Genomic DNA, 21408 nt, shown 5'->3' with positions numbered 1-21408 from the left:
TCTGATGTTTTTCAGATGGCAATGTAGGAAAGATATGTTTTAATCACTTTTCATTTAAGTGACCTTATGTAAAAAATAAACTAATAATTTAGCAGTTCCAAGTCTGTAAAGGACATTTTCAAATGTACATAAAAGAAATGGTTACAGAGATTTTTAAGAAGCATTTTCCATGTCTACATCCTCTTGTAACTGCTGTACCATTTTCTCTTCCAACTACTTCTCTTTGCCTGCAACAGGGGCTTGAATAAGATGGATGTTTTGCTTGACTTATTTGGTATCCTGAACTTTCTGTAGCTCTTTATTTTTATTCAATCTGTTCATTATAAATTTAGCTTGGCATTTCTGTTTGATTTCTTCAATTTGCTTCATTGCATCAATAGTTTTATTCCATAGCTTCGCTGGTATTTGCTAGGTTCATTTCTACGTTTTTCAAATTCAAATGAATTATCCACTATAAGCTCTTTACCAGCTGCATTCTGGAATGCTTTGATCCACCTAGCTTTGCGAGGACTGCACTTCTGTTTAAAGTTTTTATGACATTTAGATTTACAAAATCTGAACACCTTGCAATCGTTGTGGACGAACATCATGCTGTGACCAGGGTAGATGGGCCCTGAACAGAAATAACACTTCCCGATACACATGTTGAACCTATGTGGTCCCCACCAACCAAACACCAAGCTTGAGAGCTCATTTGTTATTTTCAGTGCATGTTTTCTGGTTGTATAAAAGGTTTCCTATGCAAGAGGGCTGATGTTATAACAGTAGATTACTACAGTGTATTTTCAACAGGTAAAGAAAGCTTTTTATGATTTGAATCTTCTAGAAGCATCAGAGAAAGACTGTTCTTGCCATTCACACTACAACAAAACTTTGGGACCTTGAACTTTGAGTTCATAATCTCACAACTGAGAAGGGTCCCTCCAAGCTCTTGGAGCTGTGTACCCACTGGAACCCTTAAGGTAACACTAACCAGAGAAATTTCTCCCAAGAAGAGAATGGCATCCTTACTGTGAACAGCTTTTCTCAAGTTCTCAGATTAAGACTTCTACTGTCGTGAAACTTATCTTTGAATATTTTTTCTTGCTTATGCCTCTACAAAAAAATAGAAGTGGAAAAGGTGTCTGTTATGTGCACTTATGGTGTATACTCTTACTTGTGAAGGAGTTTGTAACCAGCTTTTTAAATGGGTAAACTTATACTTTGATAGATAAAAGATGAAGGCCCAATGTAGGTAAGAAACTTTAAAGGTACATGCTTTGCCTCATAATCAAAAACAAAACATTGGTTCACTCCTCTTAACCCACATCATGGGTTAAAGAGAACATTGCCAGAAGGCCTTCATTCTTCTAAAAAGGCATCATTTGTTAGGTCCTTTTTCCATGGTTTAAAGAAAAAGAAACAATGATTAGAAATATATCCCTCACAATAGGTTCTATAGAAAATTGTACTGTAAAGGCTATAGTTACACAATAGACTCTAAATTCTCTTGTGAAAGTTATGATAGAATTGGCTAAACAGAGAAGTATCTGTGCAGCTGCTGGCACTTGTGGCCTGTGGAGAAATACATCAAATGAAGATTACAGAAATTCAGTGGTAGAGGATTGACAAAGAAATTGCTAAGTGAGTAAATTCTTTATCTAGCTGATCCTTTGATCTATTTCATTTTAAGAGGTTTGGTTTATGAGGACCTTGGGTAAGGAGCACACTCCAAACTCTTGGTATCATCCTCCCAATAGTCATAATAATAGTCTCCCTGGTGCACTGCACTCCCTCAAAAGTTTTAAATGCTTACATGTAGCCATCTCTAGAATGTCAAATGGTCTCTCTTCAACTGGAATAACAAGAGCGGAAGGAAATGTGCAACCATGAGGACCCCTTAACCTATGAATGATGTGCTGAGACCAGGAGCCCAAAATGATGGTAACTGAGAGTGGCACTAAGGCCCTAATTTTGGTTACACTCTCACCTAACTGAGACCCTGACCAAAAAGGGGAAACTTTTTAACAAAATTCTGGAAGGCCATTGTTTCGGACAAGGCTCATGCACTAGGCCCCAGCAAACCAAACCAAACCAAAATGGAGTCACTTCTGCTAAGACTTTTAGGAAACACATAGATTCTAGAACAAACCAGGTTTTGTTTTTTCTCCTGCAAATCTCTATACCAAACATTCCTGAGAGCATAGGCATCCCCCCCTTAAGTTCCCATTAAATCTTTTAACCAAATTCATTTCCTCTTGCTTAGAAACCATCAAGCTTCAGATGATCATGAAACAAAGATTCCAGCCACCTCCATGTGAAGACACCACCCCTGGCCATCAAGAAGCTACCTTGCCTCCACTAGACAGAACAGAGAGAGAGTTCCATGATCCACAATAGGTATGGACTACGCCCCAAGGTTGCATGAAGCAGTTACAGAAAAAAGACCATCAGTCCCTCTGCCTCCCATAAAGATTTACGGGGATCACATCTCTCAGGGAGGAAATGAGACAGGAAAATAAGGTCTGGAGGCAGGGAACATAAGGCCAATTCATACTTCAGCTATAACAGGAAATATCCTCTCCATAGGGCATATGCTGTAAATGACTTTGTAACTTTACCTCATCCTCTCCATTTACATAGGGTCTTCTGAAGTAACAAATAGAATTCTCTAGGGGTTAAACTCCTGAAAATTCTGTAATGGGGCCTTTGAGCCCATAGGTTCAGGCCCACTCCCACACTGTGGAGTGTACTTTCATTTTCAATAAAACCCTTAATTCCTTCATTGCTTTGTTTGCGAGTTTTGTCCAATTCTTCGGTTAAGATGCCAGAACCTGCACACCCTCCACCGTTAACAGTTACCTAAAATGGTGGTGGTGGTAGGAGACTTGGGGGAAACAGAGTGCAAGGGATATGGGAGGCCACTTCCCTGAGTTTACCTTTTGTTAGGCCTTTAACTTTTGAAAGTGTGTGAATGTTTTACCTTTTTTTTCTTTTCCTTTTTTTTTTTTTTTTTTTTATTTGAGACAGAGTCTGACTGTGTCACCCACGCTGGAGTGCAGAGGAGTGATACGGGCTCACTGCAAACTCCGCCTCTCAGGTTCAAATGATTCTCTTGCCTCAGCCTCCAGAGCAGCTGGGATCACAGGCACGTGCCACCTCACCCAGCTAGTTTTTGTATTTTTAATACAGATGAGGTGTCACCATATTGGCCTGGCTGGTCTTGAACTCCTGACCTCAGGTGATCCACCCACCTCAGCCTCCCAAAGTGCTGGGATTACAGGCATGAGCCACTGTGCCTGGCCAACCTACATTTTCAAAAACTGATGTTAAGTAAGGATGGGGAGTGGAGAAAACTAAGGTTGAAAGCAAGTTAAAGCAAATGAACTCAATTTTATTCCATAGTATGACTACATGGAAAGGAAAAGAACATAATTTGTGGACAGGGCATTTGACAGTACACCTTCACTCTTTGGCCAAGAGAGTGAGGGTGGTAAGGAGACAGGGGTGTGTGTATGGAGAACTGCAAACAAATCTTTAACTCTATTTATTTATTTGGTTAGTTGTTACAACCACCTACTGAACCTCTTTTAATGGATAGTTTTTGTTAGTAGACAGGCAAAGCAATTCCAAAACTATTGTACATGTATTATATGATAAAGCAGGTGAGTAAATATGCTAATCTTGTTGGAATTAGGGGTCTCAATGTGGAAAAAGGGACACATACAAATATAGAATGGGAGAATGTAAGAAAGAATCCTGAAGAGATGAATGGATTGAAATGGGAGGTATGGATGTGAGCTCATGATTTTTTTATTTTTATTTTTTTAAATTATTTTATTATTATTTTATTTTTTTTTTGGAGACAGAGTCTCTGTCCCCCAGGCTGGAGTGCAGTGGCGCGATCTCGGCTCACTGCAACTCCCCCGCCTCCCAGGTTCAAGCGATTATCCTGCCTCAGCCTCCCGAGTAGCTGGAATTACAGGCACATGCCACCACGCTCACCTAATTTTTTGTATTTTAGTAGAGGCGAGGTTTCACCGTGTTGCCTAGGCTGGCCTCGAGCTCCTGAGCTCAGGTGATCCATCTGCCTTGGCTTCCCAAAGTGCTGAGATTAAAGGTGTAAGCCACCTCGCCCAGCCGAGCTCATGATTTCTAAAATATGTATATGTATTTGTATGGGCATGAATACATGCACATATGTATATATATGCACATGCACATGTGTAAGTACATATGATTATATGTGTATACATGCACATGTATTTCCTAGGTGTTTCCATTAAAAGGACCAAGAAGCAGATATCATAGAAGCAGTTAGTACACTATGCCCCCGGATATTCCTCTCTAATACTCTTCCCCACTGAAAGAAATCAGGAAATTACTGAGAAATGGCTGAATTTTGGGCTGGGGCAGGGTAGATGCAAATTAAGTCTGGAACAACTTGTTATGCAGAAAATAAGAACATGTTCAAAAGAATGATTGTGGCACTTTGGGGGACCGAGGCAGGTGGATCACAAGGTCAGGAGATCGTGACCATCCTGGTCAACATGGTGAAAACCCACCTCAACTAAAAATACAAAAAAAATTAGCTGGGTGTGGTGGCATGCGCCTGTAATCCCAGCTACTCAAGAGGCTGAGGCAGGAGAATCCCTTGAACCAGGGAGGCGGAGATTGTAGTGAGCCAAGATGGCACCACTGCACTCCAGCCTGGCGACAGAGTGAGACTCCGTCTCAATAAAAAATAAAAAAATTAAAAAAAAAAAAAATGATGGTAGCAAGCTACAAGGATCCAGAAGCCACTCGAATGGTTTTCCACTATGAGCAGGTATAGGCAAAGCAACCTCCAAAGGCCCAGGGAGCTGAGAGGCCAAACAAAGTTTGACAAATCCAGTTTCTCAGAAAGAAACATTTAATAAAGACTTACAAACAGAAACCACATCTTGGGCTGCAGCCTGAGAGGGTGGATCCCTGCAATCACCCTGCAGAAAGTATCCTTTCTATAGCAAGCTTTTAGGGTAAAATATGAACAGCTGATCACACTTCAGACTGTCTTGCAAAACCCATGGCCACTGGGGAAGTTAGATAAGCATCCTTATGAGGGGTTATTCATGCTACACGCATTGTTTTTGACCTTGCTGCAGAATGCCTCGGTATGCGGGAGTCAAATATTAGTCATTATGATTGTTTTGCTTCAAGATGGCTTTGCTCCTGCAAGGCAAGAGGCTATTTTCCCAAAAAGGGGCTCTCCCTAATTAAATATGGGTAAAGTTGAACATCAATATAATTAAGGACAATAATGAGTTATAAACCACTGGGGGAAAAAGATTCCATGAGTCCATATCAATGATAGACAATTTAAGTAAAATGGAGAAAAGAGAGGACTCTTGCTTAAAATAGAATGTTGTGTGTAGACTAGTAAATAAGTGGGGAAGGCTCCAGGGAGCACTTTATGCTTTGATGATGCTCCCCTAACCTGCTGCATCTCCACCCTCAGTCCTCACACTTGACTTCCAAGCATGAGCTATGGTGAATTTTTTTTTTCTGCCCAAACTCCACTTCCCACAACACTCTTTAGCCCTCTCCTCTGCCCTCACTTTATTTGCTTTAGTTCAGTACTCATTCCTCTGATCTCAACTTGACTTTACTGAGGCTTCTCTGGTTTCCATTATCTCAGCTTAGCTGCCTCCATCTATGATTTCTCAGCACCCAAACTGCCCTCATCATAACACCACATGTTTTAGTTTCTTTTTAATATCTCCCTCTTACCCTCTAGCAAGCTCCCCCAGTGCAGGGACCAGTCTTGAGATCTTGTTCCCTTTAGAGTCCACATTGCTTAACACAGTGCCTAGATCAGCATAAGAGTTCATCAACACTATGCTGGGGGTAAGACTTTCACCCAGTTATGATCTTCACCAGAACCCAGGATGGCTCAGTTTTACATTTTGTCCCAAGGCTGTCTGCAGTGGTTGTTCCCAAATTTCTTCTCTCCAGTCTTCCTTCTTCACTAATCCCAACCCTGCTTTCTTTTAAAGGGCGCGTGTTTAACCATGATTAAAATAGAAGAGCTTGTGGAGTTACTGAAAGATGGGAACCTGTTTGCATGGTAAGGATTGAATTCATGATGGAAAAAGGTTCTCGTTCACATCATTTTTGGCCAGTGGCCTCTGGAGAAAGTGATCCACACGTGTGATTCTATATTTAGTTGTATACATTTAGTCGTTAATTGCAGAGGCCTCATCTTCTGCTTCAGTGACCAGCACCTGGAGGAGTTATCAAAAGTTTGTAGAAATGAATGGAACATTTTGAGGCCTCACCCACAGTAAGCAAAGACTTACAAGGAACCTGTTTTCCATTCTCCAGCCATTTCATTCCCAAGGCTTCACAAAGGAGAGCTTGTCCTCTCAGTAATCCTGGCTCCTTTCCACTTCTCAGAAAGACTACATTCTGCTGCCCGCATCGCTGCTTTGCTCAAGGGAAAGTCTGGCCAGGGGCCAGTTGGTGCAAGGCCCTGGTAGCGCAAGTAGACATCTCTCTGAAAAGCTGTCATTGTCACATTGCAGGTCAAGCGTTCTCGCATGCGCTGCATTTGGGAAACTGACCTTTACTTCCCCAGGTCACACCAGCTGGGATGATTTTCACCTTTGGTGTTGGAAAAGATTTTTCGTGTCTTGTTAGTTTTAGACGAGAAATATAATGAAGTCTCCCCATAAAAGTCTGAAATCTTCCCATTTGTTAGGGTCATTCCCTTGCCACCTCCAGGGTTTTAGTTTGGAATTCCAGGAGGAGAAATTCAGTCTCTCTCCTGCCTCCGTGCTTGCAAGTCATGAACAATTCTTAGCCACCCTCGTTCTGGGTTTGTTTTGCAGAGAAACTCAATGACGGAAGCACATTCTCACCTGTGCTGTTCAGATGAGGCTAAAATCAAAGACTTTCTCAAGTGTGTGTTTCTATTTAGGGCAAACTTCACGCAGAAAGTCTGAATTCTGCAGGGAGTGTTTTTGTTTTGTTTTGTGTTTTTGCCTGCTAACCGTCTGAGTTCACGAGGCGGTGAGCCTTCTTACAAATGAACTGCATTCCCCAGCATCCAGGTTTTACTTTTAGTTTTTAATGAGAAAGCAGAGGTAATATAAAATCAGAAAAAACTCTCTCTTTAGGAAATAAATCAGCTTATAATTAAATGTAAACCATGATGCAACCTCAAAAGACCTAAATGCTTTTGAAAACCAGTTATGGTGGTGTCAATTTCATTTGAATGCTTATAAGCAAAAGGAATGTAGGAACTAGAAAACTGATTAGCAAATTACTAATACTGTTGAAATAGCAGTCCCAAGTAAAGTTACTTTGATTGAGCTCGGTGATAATTTTTTTTTTTTTTTTTTTTTTGAGACGGAATCTCGCTCTGTCACTCAGGCTGGAGTGCAGTGGCGCGAGTTCGGCTCACTGCAAGTTCCGCCTCCCGGGTTCACCCCATTCTCCTGCCTCAGCCTCCCGAATAGCTGGGACTACAGGCTTCCGCCACCACGCCCGGCTAATTTTTTGTATTTTTAGTAGAGACGGGGGTTTCACGGTGTTAGCCAGGATGGTCTCTATCTCCTGATCTCGTGATCCGCCCCCCTTAGCCTCCTAAAGTGCTGGGATTACAGGCGTGAGCCACCTCGTCCGGCCGTCAGTGATAATTTTTTCTGCTGCATTTTCTTGCCATTCATTGTAAAGTTAGAGGAATTATCTTGTCAAATTGTTTCTGTGAGATTGTTTTATCAATCAGAATCATATAGGTTTCCTTTTTTTTTTTTTTTTTTTGACAGATTCTCACTCTGTTGCCCAGGCTGGAGTGCAGTGGTGCGATCTTGGCTCACTGCAACCTCGGCCTCCCGGGTTCAAGCTATCCTCCTGTCTCAGCCTCCTGAGTAGATGGGATTACAGGTGCCTGCCACCACGCCTGGCTAATTTTTGTATTTTGGCAGAGACAGGGTTTTGCCACGTAGCCCAGGCTGGTCTTGAATTCCTGAGCTGAGGTGATCCACCTGCCTCAACCTCCCAAAGTGTTAGGGCATGAGCCACTGCTCCTGGCCTCACAATCATATAGGTTTTCAAATGGCATCAAGATTTATAAAACTTGGGCCGAGCGCGGCGGCTCACGCCTATAGTCCCAGCACTTTGGGAAGCTGAGGTGGGCCGATCACGAGGTCAAGAGATCGAGACTATCCTGGCCAATATGGTAAAACCCCATTTCTACTAAAAATACAAAAATTAGCTGGGCATGGTGGCACGCGTCTGTAGTCCCAGCTACTCGGGAGTCTGTGGCAGGAGAATCGCTTGAACCCGGGAGGCAGAGGTTGCAGTGAGCCGAGATCGAGCCACTGCACTCCAGCCTGGTGACAGAGCGAGACTCTGTCTCAAACAAACAAACTTGTCTGATAACTGTGCATAATTATAAAATTGGTGGTGTTCAGCTTTGGCTCTGGCTGAAAATTTTTTTAAAAAACACGGTAGTGGGCCGGGCGCGGTGGCTCACGCCTGTAATCCCAGCACTTTGGGAGGCCGAGGCGGGCGGATCACGAGGTCAGGAGATCGAGACCATCCTGGCTAACACGGTGAAACCCCGTCTCTACTAAAAATACAAAAAATTAGCTGGGCGAGGTGGCGGGCGCCTGTAGTCCCAGCTACTCGGGAGGCTGAGGCAGGAGAATGGCGTGAACCCATGGGGCGGAGCCGGCAGTGAGCCGAGATGGCGCCACTGCACTCCAGCCTGGGAGACAGCGAGACTCCGTCTCAAAAAAAAAAAAAAAAAAAAAAACACGGTAGTGAAAGAAAGCAATGGGTATCATTAATTGATTAATTTTACTTGTCATCCTTTCAGATGTATCACTGCTTAGAATGAAATTTACCCACACAAATTCTTAGATTCATGCATAGTATAAACACATCCGTGTAACTTTAGGATTTGAAACTGCCATTTAATCTTTAGGTCTTTAGCTACAAGTTATAAACAAACTTGCTGTAATTCTAGTGCTTCTGACAGTTTCAAACCTTAAATGTAGTCCTCAATATATCTTAAAAAGAGCACAGAGACAATATTTTATCATTGGTTTAGTTTGTGCATAGGCGGGAAAGGAAATAAAGAAAACAAAACAGGGCTAATGGAAGAAATAGAGAAGGAAAAGGGAATAGTGGGATAAGGAAGAAGAAAAATAGGAAGGCCAGACTGCCCTTGAGGTGTGGATCATGAAAATCAAAAGATGCCATTGAGAGATTAACCCTTGTTTTCAAATTAACCATTGTTTTCAAAATTAACCTTTGTTATACAAACTTGAGCTTTATCATGTTTCAAAATATGTTTTTCTTTTAAGAAAATTTTTATCTTTTAGCTTGGCCCAACTTTGGGACATATTCCAAATATCTCAAATGAATGCCAAAGTCACCAAAGTCTGTTTGTGACCTATTGTTGTTTTCTGGATGTCTTCAAAGCCTGCAGGGTTCCCAAGGAAACTCTGCTGTGCTTAATGGCACCAACATCTTCATTATGAATAAGGTAACTAACCACTGGGCCAAAGCACTGGAATCCGACTCCTAGGGTTTCTGCACTCCAGACTACTGGTTCATATGTAAGCTCATCAACAGCCTAATGGGTTCTTAGTTCTTTACCAGCAGCTGGAAACTACAAAACGGAATATTTGAGTCTTCAACCTCTGCCTCTTTATCTCTTTATTCCCACGTGCCTGCAAATGTTGAATACCATACAGGAAGAATGTTTTGGGGATATAAAATGAATTTAAAAAACTAATCAAAAGATCCCAGGCTGCAGTGCATTGGCAAGATCTTGGCTCACTGCAGCCTTCGCCTCCCAGGTTCAAGCGATTCTCCTGCCTCAGCCTCCCGAGTAGCTGGGACTACAGGTGCCTGCCACCACACCCGGCTAATTTTTTTTTATTTTTAGTAGAGACGGTGTTTCACCGTGTTAGCCAGGGTGGTCTCGGTGTACTGACCTCGTGATCCGCCCGCCTTGGCCTCCCAAAGAGCTGAGATTACAGGCTTGAGCCACCGCGCCCGGCCCAAAGGTGATTTTAAAATAAATTGTGATGGCACAGCTAACTTTACCTATGAAGGAAAACAAAGGTAGACCTCTCAAGTTTGTAAGAAATTAAGTTTCAGATAGATTACTGATTTAAATACAAAACGTAAAACAACAACACATGCAGAGGAAATTAATAAGAGAACTCAGAAGAAAAAAATATTGACTTGGAAACTGTTACACAAGACATATTTGAGCAAGAATGGCTTAATAAAAATATGCTTCTATGAATGCCTTCAAAATCATGATAAAAATACAAACCATCTTAAATCAAATGTACACAAATAGGACATTTATAGAAAAAAATGCACTTGAAAAATAGAAACGAAAGAGTCTGAGCATGGGATGAAGAGGGAGTTGCTTTGTCCTATTGTGGTATTATTTTCATCACAACACTGTCTTTAAGCTATTTTAGTCCCTTGGAATCTTTAAGAATTGTAAAAATATTTTTGTGCTTTCACACATTGTTTTCCACTGGTGTTCTAAAATGTTTCTTTACAAATTTAAATCATTCTAAAGAATGTAATTGCCAGCATCTGATGAAATACAAATTAGAAGTGTTTAATGACTCAGTGAATTTTGTGTATTGGAACCTAAAAGCTAACAACTTGGCATGTACTAGAATTCTTTAAAAATATACTTAGCATAATTAAATTTAACAGTTGAAAACGTGCATGAATTATTTTTCTATCTTTAAAGATATTTCTATTCCATATCTGCCATAGAATTTTAAGCCCACTATATTACATGTTTATGCTTAAAGGCTATGACTGACTGATCACTCCATCATAGCATTCTGAAACAGATTTAAAATTGATATATAATTTTTAGTCACTACCAGTAATTATCTGTATTTTAAGTGTTTTTCCTCCAGCTTTAGTTGTTTTTAAATTTAATGGTGGTAGTATGCAATCAATAAAAATTACGTATATAATATTTGATAAGTACTTATAAATATATAAAAAATAGGCCGGGCGCGGTGACTCACGCTTGTAATCCCAGCACTTTGGGAGGCCGAGGCGGGTGGATCACGAGGTCAGGAGATCGAGACCACGGTGAAACCCCGTCTGTACTAAAAATACAAAAAAAATTAGCCGGGCGTGGTGGCAGGCGCCTGTAGTCCCAGCTACTCGGAGAGGTTGAGGCAGGAGAATGGCGTGAACCCGGGAGGCGGAGCTTGCAGTGAGCCGAGATTGAGCCATTGCACTCCAGCCTGGGCGACAGAGCGAGACTCTGTCTCAAAAAAAAAAAAATAAATAAATAAAATAAAATTGTGTTGAAAATATATCATTAATGATGCCTTACAAAAAAAGAAAAGAAAGAAAATATATCACTTAACAAAATGGATAAAACTTCCCACACTGCATTTAACTCGTATGTTTGTGAATAAAAGCTCCAAGATGGAATGAGAATGGTGTGTAGAAATTGCATGATTGCCTGTATATCACAGGGAAGTCGTAGGACTGAAACTTAAAGCTTCAGATGAGGTCCCACCGAGATTTGGACTCGGATCGCTGGATTCAGTGTCCAGAGTGCTGACCATTACACCATGGGGCCTGAAGTCTTTCATGACCTAGTTCTTCCTTTCTAAGGTCTGATGTGGTTTTCCAACGTCAGCACACCCCACCCTTCGCACCCGAGACCTTTTCTTCCAAGGGATTCAGAAACTTGGCGCTCCCTCGGGCCTCTGTTTCTTCACTGGAAAAAAAGTGAAGTCGTCGAGCAAAACCGAGCCCTTATCGTGTGCCAGGTTTTGTGACTAGTGTTCTGTATTGTTACCTCATCGAACGCTCACAGTAACCTGGTGAGATGCGAACTATTGTCTTTATTTTACAGGTGAGGAGCCTGTGAGAGACCTGAGATCTTTCATTCTGCTTTGTTATCAGATCCTATTGCTTTCACAAAAAACGTCGTTTATTAGGGTGGTGTATGGCGCGTTTGAGGACGTGCGTAGAAAGATTTTCCCAAGTTGCAGAGGAGACGTTGGTGTTTACGGAAAACTGAAATAAGTGAACTTACAAGACTAGACTGGAGGAAAATCCCAGCATTCCTGGGAGCTCAACTGAGGGGGCGAAGGGAAGGGGGAAAGGAAAGCCCCTCGGGAGATTCCCGGGACAGCGCGCGGCCCCACGGGATTCCTACTGCCGGCTCACCAACGGGAAATATGCGCAGGGGAGACTCCCAAACGGACACAAAAAAGATTCCCCATCCCTGCTTCGCATACCCCCTTTTTCGCACATACACAGGAGCCCATACTGCGAAAATCCACCCCCTACACCACAGCTGATTGCTGTGATGGGTCTCTGGGGATGTTCTCAGTCGGCCCTACCCTAGCATCTTTATAAACGCCTCCTGGTGGGTTTTAGCTGACTAGGAGAGACATGATATTCAGTACACATTTAGAAGCGAGCGCTTCAGCAATTTCCTTAGTGGTAGAGAGGAATGCAGCTCTGCTCCAAGTAGTTTAACCTGGATTCGACGCCTGTTCATGGACAGCGTGCTTAGTGCAAATTGAATGTAATAGTTTGCATGTTGGGGTTGGTTTCCGGGATTTCAGATTTTTAAACGGACACACGGACATTCTGGAAGTGGTCTTCGAGGACCGCACGCGCCCTCTTGTGGATGACAACAGTCCCCAACGCCAAACAAACAAGAAAACCACAACCCAGTAACTCTCCCTGCAAATACAGGCTTCTTTTTATCAGGATTCCTGCTGGGTTTTTTTGCAACGGAATTTTTGCAACTGGCTGTCATTAGGCAAAATCTTTAAATTCAGTGTTTTCTGGAAAGCTGGGTTGGGAGTGTTCCTCAATCCTAGACTAGGTCTATGAGAAACAAATTCACTGTCCAAACCCAAAGAATGGACTCAGAGACCCGGAGAACAGCAAAAGCGAGAGTTTGACGACGGTCTTGCAAGATCGGTTGTCTGATGAGCAGGCACACCCAGCACACTTTGAACAACCGATTTATCCCCTGGTGCGCAGGTCCCTCCCCGGGTTCCTCACAGGGTGAGTACTATGGGGTCACAACCTTCCCGGATGTCGCCTGTTGATTGTTGGTTAGAGGCTTTAGGTGTTTCTTTAGGGTTGTCTTGCTGCATTTTGTTGCAGCCCACAATGCATTGCCATCCTAGTTAGCTCGGGGGCTCTTCAAGTATTTGACTTATGACCTAAGTAGCTGGGCAGGCTGATAAGAACAGACAAAACGAGCTATTTCGCAGGCTAGTAAACTTTCATCTTAGACTGAACTTTGGTTCGGATGAGGGCAACTAAGGGGGGGGGAAGAGAGGGGAGCCGACAAGCAGGCATCGCTGTCCAAGCAGGGGCCTAGTATATCCTATTTCTTCTGTAATTTGCTTACCTAAGACGATTTAAGGCACTTTGTCTTGGAAATGGACCACTGTATACATGATTTCCTTTAGGTCGAAGATGGTCAAGGACAGTCCCGTTTGCACAGAGGTGGCAGAAAACTCTCAGGAGAGAGGGTAAAAATCCTCCAAAGGAGATTCCAAACTTTCAAACCGTGGTGGACACAAGAACAGTTCCTTAAAAAAAAAAAAAAAAGTCCTTACAAAAAGGACGATTTCAAACCTGAGTGGAGAAAGCCACATAGATTTCTTGTCCCTGGGCATAACCAGCCAGACATGAATATACTAGTTCAATCACATTTTCCAACGCCAAAGAGGAAAATAGTTCCTTTTTTATTTTGAGACAATCTCCCTCTGTCACCCAGGCTGGAGTGCAGTGGCGCGATCTCGGCTCACTGCACTGCAACCTCCGTCTCCTGGGTTCAAGCCATTCTTGTGCCTCAGCTTCCCAAGTAGCTGGAATTACAGCTACCACACTCAGCTAATTTTTGTATTTTTAGTAGAGACAGGATTTCATCATGTTGGCCAGGCTGGTCTCGAACTCCTGACCTCAAGTGATCCACTGGCCTTGGCCTCCCAAAATGTTGGGATTACAGGTATGAGCCACTGCACCCCGCCCCAATGTTCTTGACCGTGTGGGGTACCTGATAGGTTTAAAAAAAAAAAAGTGCACCACGTGTACAACAGTGCCTGTGTCATGAGCAGCGACTTCTGGGTTAGCATAAAGAATACATCTGTGCTTTTCCTGGGCCATCTCCTATATCCTTCTCAGACGCTCACTCTCAGGCCAACTGTGATGAGAGCAGCAAGTTGAAACTCTATTGACCATGGTGAGAGTAAGTGCTGGGTTCAGAGGTTACGGTCTCCTCCCTGTATTCTCAGAAAGCACACAGGATTTATTAGCTTAAATCTTTGCTTATAGGTAGCAATTAAAAATCTTCAATTTAACCCAGAATGTTTAGTTACTACCTTCCAGAGGCTAGGCTGGTGTCAGGCCCTGGGCTCCCTACAACGGATAAGTACCCAAACTAGGCATGTATGGACTTCTGGACCACTGGCCAAGAATGTAATGAAAGGAACCTTTCTTCCAAGGTGAATTCTCTTCCAAAAACGTGGAAAATACAGTGATCTAATCACATACCTCCCATCCCTACTTTAGCTATTAACTGAAAGCCCTCATTAAGATACTGTCATAATTGAAATTCATCCCCAGGGAGACTTCTGCTCCAGTCTTGGGCAAAGACTTGTTCTTAGAGTGGATGTAGACTTGGGATCAGTGAAGGAAAAAGAGTGAAAAGAAACTTGTGAAGAAGCAGAGCAGAAAGATATGCAACCAAATGGAGACAGGCTACCCTGGGTTCCAGGATAATCAAATCATATTAGATAAAAGTTTATGCACTCAGCAAGTATTTTTGAACTAACATGAGCCAGGCAAAATGAAACTGAAAAATGAAAGGTGAAAAAGACCACAGTACTGGTCTCTCCTCTAGGAGAACCTACTGTCCAGAGTAAGAGGGAGAGCTTATTAAATGAGAATTAAATTGTGAAGTGGTGTGAGAAGGAGATTTAGGGCGTTGAGGAGACATAGACAGGGCAACTAAGCTCCTATAAAGGGAGCCCAGTGAAGGCCTCAGTAAGAAGGTCTGGAAGGTCTAACTTAATATTTGAAGAATGAGTAAAAGAACTAGCTCTCATAACATGAGGGTAGAGGGGAGGACAAAAATGTTTTGCAAGTAGAAAATGAGAAGAGAGGGAAAAATTAAAGAATAGAAATAATTTTACCGTGGCCGGTGACTAGAAGCTAATTTTGGGCTCTGTGTGTGGCAGGAATGGTGACGGATGAGGCTGGAGATGTGTGCAAGTTAGGGTAGCAATCACTAAAATGTAAAAAATCTGTCTCAAGCAAAAGGGAAAGGACTTGTGTGAGAGTCTCTAAGATGACAGCAAGGCCTGTGCACTGATGAGCTGCTACCAGCAGTTTGACAGTACCATGCCTATCAACTTAATCAAAGTGCAGAGGCTTTACCAAAAGTAAGTCTAAGAAAGAACTTGAGAAATTTGCAACCAGGATAGGATGAGGTGGCCTGACCATTTTCTAATCCAGTACACTTTTCATGTGTGAGCTTGAATCCCATCCTCACTGAAAAGTGTTCCATGGAAAGAGTGAAGCCTGGAGGGAGAACAGTACCACTACAAGTTTCTTGACCTCAAATCAGATATTTATCACTTCTCACGTTAGACACTTTTTTTCTCCAGTGATAGAGTAATGTGGTCATTCTTTTAAAAACAGGCATTTCTGTATTATGCACACATACATTCCTTTCTAGGAATCAAGACATGGGGAGACATTTCAGACAGGCGCCTCTCTCCCATCCGTGTCTGGGCACAGGTTACAGAATTAGGGAGTTGTTCCTGGTAGTGTTGATTGTGCACATGGGCTTGCTTTCACAGGTGGTCTCACACTTCTGAGGACTGACATAGATACTACTGCTAAGCAGATACTGTGATGTATGGTGGACTGGGTTACGAGGAATCACTCTAGTTTTAAGAGACAAGATAACTGGGAGAAGTGGAAAAAAAAAAAAGGGCCAAGAAGGTCCCACCGAGACTTGAACTCGGATCGCTGGATTCAAAGTCCAGAGTGCTAACCATTACACCATGGGGCCACATACGAACCTACCTGTGAAACGATTCTTCTGACAAATATTTATCCCTGAGTCACTAGCTCTTAACTGCTGAATATAAAACAATGTGTTTTTAAACAAAACTGTACTGCCCTCTACAGGAGTATTTTGGAAATGCCTGAGTGTTTTGCTTGTTTCAATGACTGGGGCACAACTGGCTTTCACAGGTCAGAACCAGAGATACTGGAAATCTTGCAATGCTCAGGACAATACCGCATAAAGAATTAACCGTAGGAGTGCACAATTTTTGCAAAACGACCTTGGATCTTTCATCTAGGTTTTCTGGGGCCTTTTCTAACAGTAAAATCCGTGCTCCCATCCTTGTTTGTACTCTCCCACCGAATCATCCTCTCACATACAATTGCAATGCTGTGTAGGACCTTGTTAGGATTTTGACTTTTATTCCGAAATGGGAACTCACAGCTTCTGGTTGGATGTCCTGAGAGACTCACCTTCAGAATCTTGAGCTACTCTATGTCAAGTCTGACCACTCTGAAGCCACCATACTGTTAGGTAGTTCAGGCCACACATGTAGATGCTCTGGCTGGTAGTCCCATGCCACAGCCAGCATCATTTACCAGCTATGTGAGTGAAGAGGCTTCCAAATGATCCCAGCCCTCAGCGGTTATCCCAAGAATCACCCTAAGCTGGTGAGTTTACACCTGATGCTTCAGACATCTTGGAGCAGAGGTAGCAATCCCTGCTGTGCTCTGTCCTATTTCCTGACGACAGAATCCATGAATATAATAATATGCTTGTTTTATGCCATCAAGTTTGCGGCTAGCTTGTTATGCAGTAATAATAACCAGAATAACTCCAGAAACAGGAATTGTATCTATCTATATCTACTGTGAAAACAAAATAAATCTCAGGACCCCAAATCATTAAGATAAAGGGAAAAGTCAAGCTGGGAACTGTGACAGGCAAAGCTGCCTCCCATTTTACTCCTAAATAAGATAGCTACAAAGTTTTGTTTTGTTTTGTTTTATTTTATTTTATTTTATTTTATCTTATTTTATTTTATTTAAAGCTACATACCTCCCTCACAATTTGCCCTCGACGAAATTCTTTGTGGACCTCAAGATCTTTACCCTAAAACAGTTCTGTTGAATTTCACCGTGGTAATGTAAGTTGATAGCTTATCTTCACAGAGGCGGGACAGAAAGTCATCTTTCTGTTCACCTGAGACAAATGCATATCTGATTGCTTCTTCTGCCCTATTGTTTATGTAAAAATGCAGATTCACTAAGTGGACTAAAGAATAAGTGATTATTTCTCTATCCATCCTCACATGTAAATTGTGTATTAACGGAAAGGCTAATAGGAGACTTGAAAGAATGGAACCTTTTGTCTCTTATCTACCTGTGACCTGGAACCTTCCCCCTACCCCACATTTTGAGTTGTCCCTTTCCAGACCGAACCAATGTACCTCTTACACATACTGATTGAAGTCTCATGTCTCCCTGTATAAAACCAAGCTGTGCCCCTACCACCTTGGGCACATGTCATCAGGAACCCCTGAGGCTGTGTCATGGATACGTCCTTAACCTTGGCAAAATAAACTTTCTAAATTGATTGAGACCTGTTTCAGATACTTTAGGTTCACACTACTCTCTCAGTGTTGCCCAACAAGCCTATCTTGAATTTTTTGCCACCATAAATAATGACTTAGTGAGTATCAGTGTTCATGTTTCCTTTGTTGTGTATCTTCAAAAATGGTGTTTACAAAATTGTTGGCCTGGGAGTCTGAAAGAGTGGGATAAAATGTGGAAAAGTAAAAAACTTTAAGTCAATGATTAAAGAAAATCCACCCCAAAGATACCCTCTATATGCTATGTACTGTTATTATATGAAGCAATAAGAAGACATTTTTTGGGTATCATTCACTCAGTATGCATTTCAGGCACTGGTCTTGGTGATGGGGTACAGCTGAGACCAAGACTCCTTTGTTAGCATTTATCCCTTTATGCATCATTGTACAAGAATATCATTTGCTTTCCTAGACCTAGATCTTAGCAGGGGCAGAGCCATTTTCTCTTTCTTATTTTGTGGTGCATTTTTTCAGCAGCTATTTAGAAAACGTGCAGATTTTTGAGGCTCTATGCAGCAATCATTTTGGGCTAAGAGCCAAAAAGGTGGACGACGAAGCTCAAAACTTCTTACCCACCTCATGGCTGTCTTTGCTCCAACCACTATGGCCTAACCTGCTGTTCCCAGAACATGCTAAGCAGAGGCCTGCCTCTGGTACTTTGCGCTCATAGTTCCTTCTGCCCCAAACAGCTTCGCCCAGGTAGCAATATACTCTCTCACCAGTTGATGCCAATGACAGTTCAATGAGACCTCATTTGTATGCCCTCCTTAAGTATGCAATCTCCAGTTCCCTATCCCCTTTCCTGCTGTATTTTTATCTAAATCACTTATCAAGGTGATGACATGTTATGGAATTTAATCCCACCTCAAAGTACCATAAGAACTTTAGCAGGCTATTTTCAACATATATTCTCAGTGCTAATATATTGTCTCTCATATATTAAGTGCTCAATAAATGTTTTTTGGTTAAGTAAGTTAATTTCCTTTAAGCTGGCTGATGGGGTCATATAGAGGTAAAATTACTGGCTCTAAGTGATTTTCCTCACTTATAAATATAATTTGTAGTAATTTCTATATTATTCTTTTCCTCTTAATGCATGGTGATAATTATTTCCATTACATATGTCTTTTTTGTTCGTTTGTTTGAGACGGAGCCTCGCTCTGTTGCTCAGGCTGGAGTTCAGTGGCACAGTCTTGGCTCACTGCAACCTCTCCCTCCCAGGTTCAAGTGATTCTCCTGCCTTAGCCTTCTGAGTAGCTGGGATTACAGGCATGTGCCACCATGCCCAGCTAATTTTTGTAATTTTAGTAGAGACGGGGTTTCACCATGTTGGCCAGGCTGGTCCTGAACCCTTGACCTCAAGTGATCTGCCCACCTCGGCCTCCCAAAGTACTGGGATTACGGGCACGAGCCACCATGCCTGGCCTACATATATCTTATTCATTGTCTTATTCAATCATACAACTTCCTGATAAAATGAGGCTGATTTTCACCCCTATTTTGCTGTTAAGGAAACTGGTATAATGAATGTCACTGACTTGTTTGTGATCACACAGTGGCCAAAATGGCGTTTGTTTCTTTGTGGTGATCTCACAAAGGTCAAGATGACTTTAGATCCTCAGTTTTGGCTGTTTATTTATTTATTTATTTATTTATTTATTTTTTTAAACCAAGGAACCAGATTCTAGCTCCCATGTTTGTTCATTGCATGGAGAGGAACAGGAAGATCTGCGGGCCACTGAATGGAAGTTTAGATCCATTTTCTTGGTTAAGCTTGTAGGTTTTCTCGTCTCTTTTCCTTCCTGCAGCACCATTCTTATGAATGGCAAAATCTTCTTTTAAAATTCTCAGTCTGTAGTCTTCTTGTCCATACAGAAAATAGATTCCAGGTCAACACATTTGATAGTTTGGACGGTGCTAACTGCTCCAATATTTGAGTACATCTTTTGGGGATGTGGGAATTTAGTGTTGTAGGCCTCAGGTGGGGTTCGTTCCCAGAATTTGGAGAGACTATAGAAATATAACCTGGTTGGCCAGGTACGGTGACTCATGCCTGTAACCCCATCAATGTGGGAGGCCGAGGCAGGTGGATCACCTGAGGTCAGGAGTTCGAGACCAGCCTGGCCAACATGGAGACACCCTGTCTTTACTAAAAACTTTTAAAAAATTAGGCAGGCGTGGTGGTATGTGCCTGTAATCCCAGCTACTTGGGAGGCTGAAGTAGGAGAATCACTTGAATCCAGGAGGTGGAGGTTGCAATGAGCCGAGATCACACCATTGCACTCCAGGGCGACAGAGTGAGACTCCATCTCGAAAAAAAAAAGAAATATAACCTGGCCATAATATAAGCATAAATAAAATAGATGACATTCTTTCAAAGCTTTTCTTAGCCTCTTATGTTTCTCAGATATTAAATAATCGGGCCAGGCGCAGTGGCTCACACATGTAATCCTAGCACTTTGGGAGGCCGAGGCAGGCGGATTAACTGAGGTCAGGAGTTCAAGACCAGCCTGGCCAACATGGTGAAACTCCATCTCTACTAAAAATACAAAAAATTAGCCGAGTGCAGTGGCACGCACCTGTAATCCCAGCTACTCGGGAGGCTGAGGCAGAAGAATCGCTTGAACGTGGGAGGCAGAGGTTGTGGTGAGCAGAGATTGTGCCACTGCACTCCAGCGTGGGCGACAGAACGAGACGTCATCTCAAAAAAAAAAAAAAAAATAGTCAAATGCAAAATAATACAAAATAAAGTAAAATTCCAGCAATTTAATGACAGATATTGAAGCCACCTTTGCAAAATTATGACTGAGACAGTGAAAGAGATGGAATTTAACCAACTCCATCTTGCTTCTAACCTCCAAGCAGTCCTTGTTCATTCCTGGGTGTAGGCTGAACCAATTTAGGGAGAAACTTAGTTTGTAGTTTATAGTTTAAACAAAGATGGTAACAGCCCTTTCCCAAAGCAGACCTCCTTCTTGCCTTGGGACTGGATTGCCTTTGTAGGACTAACATTAGCCACAAGATTAAAAATTATGGCAGCTGGAGGCTACAAGATTCTAACCCTCCCTAACTGCTCCTAAGATCAGTGCTTGAGATATTTTGCAGATGCTGCACTCAAGATGGGTCAGATAGCACCACCCAGATCTATTAACTGGCTCATCTGATCCTGTGGCCCCAACCCAGGAACTGACTCAGCACAAGAAGAGAGCTTCAACTCCCTATGATTTAATCTCTGACCATTCAGCACTCCTGGCTCACTGGCTTCCCCCCATCCAACAAGTTATCCTTAAAAGCTCTGCTCCCCAAATGCCCGGGGAAACTGATTTGAGTAATAAAATTCCAGTCTCCTGCACAGCCAGCTCTGTGTGAATTACTCTTTCTCTATTGCAATTCCCCTGTCTTGATGAATCAACTCTGTCTAGGCAGCGGTCAAAGTTAACCCCTTGGGCGGTTACAATATGTACATGGGAAAGTGGTTGGCCTGCTTGGAATTAGAACAAAGGCAAACTAAGCATGATGATTATCAATGAGTTGTAGCCCAAAAGCAACCAAGGAAGGACTATTAGTTCATGCTAGATTACCTGTGTGGCTGTTTAAGACAGGATTCCACCAACAGTAAGAGAGACAAGTTTTAATCCCATTCAAAATTATGAAACTATTCCTTAGTAAGCAGGCTGTTTCATTTACTTTGATTTGTTACTTACTAAAGCAA

At 42.3% G+C, this 21408-nt stretch overlaps 1 non-coding gene and 2 pseudogenes across 1 annotated transcript; 1 reads left to right on the top strand and 2 right to left on the bottom strand.

Moving 5' to 3' along the window:
* Positions 1–21408, top strand: part of LOC129473563 (uncharacterized) — a 687223-nt pseudogene that overhangs the window by 642291 nt on the left and 23524 nt on the right.
* On the bottom strand, positions 55–646 carry LOC129473568 (probable ribosome biogenesis protein RLP24; annotated as a pseudogene).
* Positions 16016–16087, bottom strand: TRNAQ-UUG (transfer RNA glutamine (anticodon UUG)). The gene has a single exon. It is a non-coding gene; the product is annotated as a tRNA-Gln (tRNA).

The sequence above is a fragment of the Symphalangus syndactylus genome, chromosome 23 (assembly GCF_028878055.3).
Source record: "Symphalangus syndactylus isolate Jambi chromosome 23, NHGRI_mSymSyn1-v2.1_pri, whole genome shotgun sequence".
In the NCBI taxonomy this organism is placed as follows: Eukaryota; Metazoa; Chordata; class Mammalia; order Primates; family Hylobatidae; genus Symphalangus; species Symphalangus syndactylus.
This window is presented reverse-complemented; position numbering and strand designations above follow the sequence as displayed.